Source organism: Harpia harpyja, chromosome 9 (assembly GCF_026419915.1).
Source record: "Harpia harpyja isolate bHarHar1 chromosome 9, bHarHar1 primary haplotype, whole genome shotgun sequence".
Taxonomy (NCBI): Eukaryota; Metazoa; Chordata; class Aves; order Accipitriformes; family Accipitridae; genus Harpia; species Harpia harpyja.
Window position 1 is genome coordinate 24,278,085 of NC_068948.1, and position 10,070 is coordinate 24,288,154.

At 48.7% G+C, this 10,070-nt stretch overlaps 1 long non-coding RNA gene across 1 annotated transcript; it reads right to left on the bottom strand.

Moving 5' to 3' along the window:
* Window positions 1-1,812: 1,812 nt before the first annotated feature.
* On the bottom strand, window positions 1,813-9,658 carry LOC128146003 (uncharacterized). Its single transcript, XR_008236654.1, has 5 exons — window positions 9,173-9,658; window positions 6,779-6,928; window positions 3,596-3,667; window positions 2,262-2,410; window positions 1,813-2,180 (listed from the first exon to the last, which is right to left on the bottom strand). It is a non-coding gene; the product is annotated as an uncharacterized LOC128146003 (long non-coding RNA).
* Window positions 9,659-10,070: the final 412 nt, after the last annotated feature.

Genomic DNA, 10,070 nt, shown 5'->3' on the forward strand with positions numbered 1-10,070 from the left:
ATTCCAGCAGCTGCATTGACTATGTCTCCATTGACTGCAGTAGGGTGTTTGGACACCCAGCACACAAACAGACAACCTCAGCTGGGTGAGTGATTATAGGTTTCCTCATCTGCAAACTGAATGTCTCTGAAAAGCTCCCAATTCTGAAGGAAATTTAAGGCATCTACATTCACGTTGTCTACTCTTAGCAAGATGAATCCCTCCGCCAGTGGAAAATGCAAGAGCCTTCACCTCTCTGCACATATCTGCTGTATTTTTCACAAGCAGTCAGAGGAATAAAATGGGAATGAGTCACGAAGAAATTTCTTCCTGTAACAGTAACACATGAGCAGGGAGATGCACATTATTCAGCTTAGTTACTGGCATGTCAAAAAAAAGGCAGCCAGCCACACAAGCCAGTGTCAAAGGTATTTATGACCTTCACCCAGCAAAGGTTCATGGATGAACCTCTGCAGCATCCTCTGCTGGCTCAGCAGTAGGATGCTCCATGCTATGAAGCTCTCCTGACTCCACCCTTCTGCCCCAAAGCTGGTAATTATTTCTTTCTGCAGAGATATCCTCTATGGCTGCTGAAAATAGCTCTCAGCTATTCGGGATTTGCTTACTGATATCTTCATCAGGCTTTCAATACATTCAGCCCTTCCAAGGGTCTGAGTGTCTCACCTGTATTCCCAATCCTCAGTTACATCCATGCAGAAATTGTGTGTGTTGTTTGGGATGTGACAAATAACCTACCTGCTTGTAGGTATTCACCTTTTGCTAAATGAGTGTCCAAACACGAAATTGCACCAGATTATGTAAAATAGTAAAAATATATAGAAAGAGTGTTAAAAAGATACATCTTCATGTTATATCCAATATAATTCTGTATTTGGTGATCTGCTTTAGTTTTGCAAGTCTCAGTGTTCTAGTTTTGCGGTGACTCAGTGTCTGCTAGCCAGATATCTGAGACAGTTCTGTGTCATGGCACTGTGGGACTGCCTTCTCCAGTGCCCTGTTTTATCTGCATTTTAGTATATCAAACATTTTTCATCCTTTTATACAGAGCTGTTTGCTTTGCTAGCTGAATTCAACAGGAGGAGGGATGGAGGAGTCTGAACTACTAAGTTTTTACTCGACCCCAGCGTCTCTGAGCCCAGAGAGGGACTTCTCACAGGCTGGTATAGGCAATATTTCTCTCAGGTTTTAGTTCCCTCAGTCTGGCTGCTGCTAAAGTTGGACATCAGCCTTCAGTCCTAAATAGCAGAAGGAGTAGAGTTCTACTGCTGAGTAGTTTTAGCAACAGTTTTACTGGGTTTTTTTATCTATCCAGTGGTTTCTTTACTGCATACCAACTTGCAAAGCTTTCCCTTGTAATGTTTTTATAGCCAGCCCAAAGCTCCCTGATGTGTTTGTAATGAGCCTCATGTATGTATAATTTAGGATATGTTTAATCTCTCTGCCTCTGTAATAAAAAATTTACTGGTTTGGTTGGTTTGGGGTTTTCTAAAATATCATAATTTTTGTTTTTTCCAGGCTGACCCAAGAATCCCATGTGGTTGAGTCAGACTGCTCCAGTAGGGATAGGGAGTAATTGATGTACCAGAGATGATGACCTTTGTTGGGCTGAGACTGCATCTCTCTGTTATTCCTTTTTTTTTCTTTTGCTTGAAGTCCTATCTGCATGAGGTTTGTCTGCATCCAGCCTGAGATGGATGGTGTACGGATTTAATGAGGTCGTGTTTTCCCACCAGTTCCATTTGTAGCCATTTAATGTTCGTCTCTGAGTAGTAGATTGAGTTAAAGGCTATTTAAAAGTCTATGATGCAGACAAGCATTCTGCCCAATTTTTATTCTTTTACATATTTGTTAATAAGCATCTCCACGGTAAAGGTGAAGCCCATGGTTCACTTCTTGGAGAAGCAGCCAATTTGGTACTCCTGGATTATGCTGTCGCTGCTGAGATACTCTGAGATCCTGCTCCTGACATGCAGAGCAAGTGCATATCCTGCGCAAGGGTAAAAACATCATCATGGCAGTGTTAACACTGAAAATTCAGGCAAACCTGCTGTTCTGCTGAAGCAGAAACATTTTACGGAGACATTGAGAATGGGATGAGCATCAGTGAAGAAGGGTGATTCTTCCCTACACTGGTCATTGCGCACAGGGAAAGCATGGGCTCAGGTTCCATCTTGCCAGATCTGAGATGAAAATTTCTGCTTGGTCTCTTGCACAGGACACAATTCCCTGACTGAATGGAGATGTCAGGAGCTATTATGTACCTGTCCTGGTAATTGCACAAAGAGAGATCTTCTAGCCAGGAGGCAGCTCCATTCAGATGAGTTTGGAGATGTCTGCATCTCCAGCACATCAACCTGCATCAGCTGTTTTGTAACCTTAAGGGCTTTCTGTGGCTACCCTTGGAAAGCACCTAGGAAAATTAATTCCACATAGGCCTGGGGGCATAGCCTATACATACGCTGTGGTGCTCCCCCAAGCACTGGCAGTGATAGACAACACACACCTGAAAATCTGCATGCTTCCCCAGGAGGTTAGTACCTTTGCTGTTGAAACCATGGCTGTGGCAGACACCATCTACCCTCTGATGTTTGCACCATGGGCCCTAGTCACTCTGTTAGTCACGTATGCGGGCACAGTCCAGCCTCATCTACTATTTCACCATGGCAAAAGCATACCATAAGTCAACAACTCCCAAACCATGCACAGCTCTCCACCTCAAAGCTAACAGCAGGCTTAGGTCTGCAGACAATACATCCAGCTCCACACCATAATGCCCAGTTGTACAATACTCAAGCCACACACACTCTTCATCCTCCACATGGCTCATGAAAAATTGCACCTACAAATACCCCGTGCACACTTGAAGCACACAGCGTGTGTGCAGAAAGTCAAACGTGGCAGCAAGTGGTACAGTGACATGCCCTGAAAATCCTGACACCTGTGGTGCAGAGGCTGAAGTACAGCATCCAGCAAAACACACTGGCAGCCAAGCCATGGGGCAGAGGCACTCTTCACGCCCAGGACACAGCACGTACACGCACTATGCACTTCCACACATGCACTCTTCCTACAGGGGAGTCAGGACTGTGAAACCAGCTACTGCTATTCCCAGGAGTCTTTAGTTTAAAGGCACCGTAAAGGAAGAGCTCTCTGCCGCATCTCTTTGGACTAACTGCCTTTGAAACAATTTTACTCTAGCTTCCCTCTCGGCTACTGTCAGGTTATTCACTTTCTCTGTCAAAACCTTTTTATTCACTGGGAATCTCAGCAGGGTTCTTCACTTGTTAATATTGCTGATTAAATTTTATAGTCTCCAACGTAAATATTCAAAGAGACTTTCCCTCCTCCCACCATTTAAATAGCACAGACCGTGCATTTACATATGTCTTGTACAGGAATGAATTGGATGGGACTAAATCAGAGCTGCTTGCACAGGGCACACAAGGCTAAGAACAGACATGACATCTAACATACATTCCCAAGCATGCTGGCAAGATCCCCAGACAGCCCTGCCTGGCAATGCTGGGCTTCCCAACCCCACGGGCACTGGTGACCTGCCTGCTTAGTTGCCCCTCCTGCCCCCTGCGATTGCTACCTATCAGAAAGGATGCAGGAAGCCTTGTGTCTGTCTCCAGGACCTCCCGGCTAAAGTCTGGTCCTCACAAGCCTGTGCAGGGAGGAAGGAAAGAAGGAAGAAGGTGAGAAAACCCTCTTGTACGTGTTGCATTTCATTACAAATAGCAAACCTCTGTGCTTCAAATGATGACTGCAGGGCAGGCGAGGGCACCATGAATCAGGGCTTGGCACTTCTCCAGCCATTAGCATCTATTTCCTTTGCTAGCTCCAGACTCAGTCTTGATAGGGGAGACCTGAGAAAGGATTGCACCCTCTGGCCCAACAAGCTGTTCTGTGGCTGAGCTGGTGATTTCAGACTGGGGTCTCCTCCCCAACATCACCATCTGCTTATCTTTCTCCATTTACTATTTCATTCATCTCCCTCCTGCAGTGCAAGGCTCTGGCGTGTCTCCCCTGCCCTGAAGACCTCATGCCAGTGGTGGGAGAAGCCAGACCGCCCTCAGACAGGAGCCAGACTGCAAGGGAGGGAGCCATGTCCCAGCACTTGCATTGCAGGATTCATTTCTTTGCAGGTTACAGCAATAATTTGTCTCCTGCTTGTAGCAGAAAGCTCACACTCCTTGAAGGGCTTTACCTCTTGTGTTAATAGGAGTTGCTTAAGGAGAGCACTTCTAAAGAGGGGCATAAATCTTTGATGAGGATTCATGAACACACCGAGCAACGCCCAGCCAGCTGAGAGTTAAACGGGCAGCAAGGCTGCGGGAAGATTATTTCCTCAGCCCCATCCTACTTTGTTGTTCAAAGTGCTGGGACAACAGAGCCCAGCAACCAGGAGGGGTACTGAAGTGAGCCAGCCTGTGCCTCTTCTTGTTCCCTTACAGCATCTCATGATTATCATTAGTTTATTATCACCTGATCCAGCACTATATTTTCTCTCCTCTCCTTCATCATCAAGTCTTTCTGTCTGCTTCTGGACAGAAGGAATGACATTCTTTCCCCTGGCATATGAAAGACTATAAAACCTGGTAAGTATCAATCTATCTCAGCTTCAACATCATCAGCCAAATACTGACACTGCTTAAACAAAGGGGAGCGCAGGCACAGTGTGTCACTCCTGCTGCTGAGGACAGCCACAGGGAGGTATGGTGAGATGGAGAGAAGCTGTTATTGATTCAGCTCCACATTGCAAAGCCCTTCCCCTTCCTGCATTAAGGGCTAATTTTAGGCTGGGATGATTTGATAATGTGGTAATGTTAATCATGCAAACCCATTTCATTTCCTGTCCAAAATGGACAGACATGGGGAGCAAGGCTCCAGCGGAGAAGAACAGCACTGGGTGTTGGGCAGCAGCAGGGTCAGTACACCTGGATGCCATCACAGCTTTCTCTTGTGCCCTGCTGATGTGTCTCCCTCTCCTATCCTGTCCCCAGATGCCCTGGCTTCCCTCCTGCCACAAGCAGGAGGTCTGGACATAGGCGATGACACCTCCAGAAGCACCAGCCCCTCTCCAGCAGTGTTGCCTGGTGCAAGTGAGGCCCCAAGGGGCCATGCATCCTGGCAGAGGTTGCCCAGACCATGGGGTGAGCTGAAGTGCACTGGGGTGCTCCACGGTTTGCGGCCTTCAGTTTTCTTTGCACAGCAGCTAGGACACAAGGTCAGTTATGAACCCAAGGCTTGTCCTGAAACCAAGCTGGGACTTGAATCCAGAGCAAATTCTGTCATCACAGAGCTGATTCCAGTGAATCTGTGTCTAACTAGAACAGCACGTACGGGAGTCTGGAGCCAAGACAAGACTCTGCCCTGAGCTGTTCCCTGGACAGCTGTGGAAAAGCAGGGCCATACTTGAGACATTGCTCAATGAAAAGATACAGCAGCAGAGGAAGCTCATCCCAGGGAACATGCCCTTCCTCACCCCAAAAGAGATATCACCAGTAAGAAACACCACTCAGAGCTGTGCTGAAAGTCCATGGTGTGGGTGGCACAGACCAGGCTAGCCACGATGCCCCAGCCCATAGCAGGAGCCTTAGATATCTGCTTATCTATATCAGGAGATGAACACATAGCATTTGGTCTCTCCTTCCTGCTGCCACACCACAAGTGCTGCAGAGCAAATGGCTGCAAGAGATGTCGGGCCCAGAGGAGCTGCACAGAGCAGATTATCCTCGGCTTTTCCCTGGACATGCAGAAACACCGTGATGCTTTACCACTGCAGGATAAATTGCAGTCCTTTCCACAGGCCCCTGGGAAGAGCAGGGGAAGGCAATGCTCCCATCCCACCCCAGCATCACACCTTGGAGACAGTGGAGCTGCAGTCGCTCTCGTCTGCATGGCTTTGCCTGATGCTGCGGCTCTGATGCCAACTGAGTCACATTCTCATCAGACCCTGACTTAAATGACGGTGCAGAGCCTTGATGCTGTCTGGTCTGAGCAGGGCGAGGCTGCTGGCACAAGCCCAGCCACTGGTCCTGCACACATCCAGCAGAAATACTGCAGATTGCCTGCAGCCAGGCAGGGGAATTAGAGATGATGGAGGAGCAGGGACTGGGCGCGAGCCAGGAGGAAGGGATGCAGCGAGCTCACAGCTACCTGGTGCAGCATCCCTCTTCTCGAAGGAAAGCACCAGAAACATGGGGGAAGCATGCCCCTCTCTCATCCTGCCATGCTCACCCCAGCCCTGCATCCCTCCCCACCACTGTCCTGGTGACTTCCAGGTCACCACCCCTTGAGGGGTGCTCATAAGCCCATGCTTCTCCTTGCCCCATAGGACATGCCACGGTAGGGGTGGGGGGAAAAAACTCACGGAACAGACAATTCCTCAAAAGTCTGTGTGAGCTCGTCTCATGCTTTGCACACCCAGAGGTCCAGAGCAGAGCTGCACAGTCATCTCCTGGGCTGGGCTGTGGCTCTTGAGCCTGCATGACATGGGCTGCAGGCAGGCAGCAGAGCAGGACTGCTCCACAACAGAAGGTGAGCCAGGAACCAAGGGTGAGGACAAGGCAAGTGAGGGCAGCACCACACTAGGAAGGGGCATGGTCCCATAACAGCCCGAGCAAGAAGGGCAAACCAAGCAGGTTAGGGTCAGGACTGGCTGGGTATGGGGCTAGACACAGGCAAACCTGCCATGTAGCTCAGTCAAGGACCAAGGGCAAGGGCTTGAGCTTAAATGCAGGTCCAATGGGTGCACGGGGAGAAAGCTATTTACCGAAGGTTTCTTGCAGCTTTTTCTCACAGTTGAGCTGTTTTCCCTGCAGTCAGACCCAGCACAGTACAGATGGCCCAACCCCAATGAGGGGGTGAAGAGGTTGTCCAGCTCAGTGCCACCCAGACCCTGGCCATGGGGGACACCCAGGATCTGGAGGTAAAAGTGGGGGGGAAAGAGGTAGCAGTGGCAAACTGGGGATCCACTGCTGTGCATGCAACAGATGCCTGGCTCCAGGACTGGTCTTGGGGCTGTGACAGCCCACGCCAAAGCGATTCAGTCGCTTGGACTGCTGTCCAGTCCAATGAGGCTGCACAGTCCCTGCACCACTGCGCTTCTCTCTGGCAACTCTTACAGCTTCCACCTGCTCATTCACTCCAGTGCTAATGATAATGGCCTTGCAAGCATCACCCCATCTTTGCAGAGCTTTTAAAAATTTGGCATGGGAATATGCAACACGGAAGAAACATGCAGGACAACTGGAGAGAGGCAGGTTACACTGGCAGAGCTCCTTAATTATCTGGCTGCTATCTTGTCAACACTGGATTGGTGTAGCACCTGTGTTCAGAAGCCAGAGGAGTGTGAAGAGAAGCACTTTTTCCCCAGGGCTCTGTCCAGCCCAATCTTCAGCAACCACAGACCTGAGCATCAAACCCAGAGTCAAGTTTCAAAAGCTCTGCCATTTTGGGGGTGAAGAGAGATTTGTTTTCATCACTGTTTGGACAGCCTTATTCTCAGCACTGGCTGCTGCAAGACCAAGAGCATTTACCTTTCTTCTTGACTCTTGGCATCTGTGGGCATCATTCCCAGCCAGGGGAAGGTAGAGAGGCAAAAAGTCTCTGTGCACTCCAGGCAAGCTGGGAAACTGTGATCTGAGCAAACCTGGTTAACCTGCAGCTACTGCAGGCAGCAGTGAGCTCTTTACGTGAGGAAGATTCCTAGGACTCACCCTCCCATTGCCTTCGGTGCACAGACCCCTGCTCAGGAATATCTGCCAGCCGACACCATCCTGCTCTGTTCTCACTTTCCTGAGCTGCAACGAGCTTTGTCCCCACACAGTTTTCCACACAGCTCCAGCTCATTGCACATGGGTTTGCAGCGCGCAGACAGACCTCAGCCAGGCCTGGCATTATTTTCAAGCTGAACCAGATTACACTAACGATTTGTCTTTCAGGAAACAGTACCAAATGCTTCAAGTACATTCACTATTTAATCTTCTGTCACTAATGAGCCAGAGCCACTAACTTTTACTGTGCTCTGTAATTCCTTCTCCTACAAGTAGTTCCATGGAACAGCTAAGGTTGCAATTCGATATGAGAACACTTAATTATCATTACTGATAGAGCATCATATGCTCCTAATTTGCGGAAATAACTTCAGAAACAAGCATCTTCTTCAGGGATGAAACAAATCTACTATTCCAGCTTTTTCAACATGGTAAAGAGAAACACGCTAGAATACCTTAAAGTGCATCGTTTGAGTCACACTTCCTTTAATAACTTACACATTTTCAAATGGGGTCAATAATTTTGGTTGCCCACCTCCAGCAAAGTGGGGTATCAGTTTGCAACTGTTGTGCACAAGGGATCGACTTGCAGCAGGCAGTGGGAAGAGAAACAACTCTCTGGAAACCCATTCCAGTCTGTTGAAATTTGTGCCCCTTGTCAGAGGCCATTTGGAAATGCAGATCTGTGTGTCCAGACAAGCCCAGATAACATTCTCTCTTCTCTCAAACAGTCAGGCTCATTCCTGGTTTTAACCTGATAGGCGAGAAGGGGGTTCACAGCAACAGTGGAAGAAGCAGGCTAGAAGTGAACCGAGCACAATAGGGGTTCCCGCAGAGACAAAATTCTAGTTTTGAAGCCACAGTGGCTCATGTGGATTAGTAACTGACTTGAAGAATTTAAAAAGAGCCATCTCTGGTCTGCCTATCACCATTTCCAACAGCAGACAGCAAAGGAAGGCTGTAAGAACAGGGTAAGCATCCCTGGCATGCTTTCTCATCCCCCAGTGACCTGTGGCTCAGGGATTTCCCAAGCCCGAGATGGTATCTTCAGATTTAATGGTCCTTGATGCATTTTTCATCCATTAATTTGTCCAGCTGCTTTTTGAATCCACACAGACTGGTAGCATCCACAGTGTCCTCAACTAACCCCCATGCTAAGTCAAGTATTTCCTTCTGGTTGTTTACAAAACCAGGAAAACTTTAGAAACCAAATCTCCCATCTCTCCTTAGACGCCCTGCAGCAGGGCCACTCCACAGCTCTGGATTCCAGTTTGATAGCAAAAGGGATACACAAGTGATGGAAACCAGCCCCTGGCTAAGCAGAGGCAACGTGAAGAAATGCTGCTGCTTTAACAGCCAGAGAAATGCAAAGTGATTGCAGAAATACTCACCATTGCCTCTATCCTCAGCTTCAGTCCCCTGCTGCTACAGAGCTCCCTCAGAGGCAAGATTGCCCAGGTCTCCAGCAATGCCGCTTATGCTGCATGTCCTGAGGTGTGCTGCCCTCTCACACAGCTCATCCACTCACCTCCCTTCTCTGACCCACACAGACTTCCCTATAGCCCACTCAGGCCTCCTTACTACAGACTCACATGCATACCTAGAGCTCTTGGCTTTGCTGCTGGCAATGGTCCAGGCTCCTCTTCTGGCCACACTAGGCCCCCAAGCTGATCACGTCTCCAGTCATTTCGTCCCATAGCAAGGCACAGTCAGGTCTGGCATGGCTCCGAGAGTCACTCCTCCTCCCATAAGAGGTTTGGCCGAGTCTGCAAGAGAGGGTGTAACATAGCAGAGGACAGCAGGACCCTGGGGTGAGAAGGATTCACCCCTTTCCCTGGTATTTCCTACCGCACACTGTGTCTTCCAGCTTTACAACCTCCCTGACTCTCTATTTATATCAAAGGAGTGTGCAGGCAGGGAGCAGCAAACAGACCTATTAGGGAGAACTAGGCTGCTATAAATAGTCCCATCAGTAATTAGCTGCAGAACTATTGTTAAATAGGAAAGCATGTAAACAAGAACTGGAAACACTAGGGCTGAGGTAACCAAGCCGTAGTCCATGTCCCACAAGGCCATGAGCTCTGAGCTATTTTAGAGTACCGACAGGGAGCAAGAACAAGCCTTGTGTCCCCGATGGATCCCAAGGGGACCACATAGCAAAAGCCAAGCAAGGAGGAACACTGCACAGAGCTTGAACACATATCTCTGGCTAGATGTCAGATTAGGTCCACTTTCACCACCACCTGCATCCATTTCCATGGGCTGGAGAGCCATCTTGCTCGTCAGTTT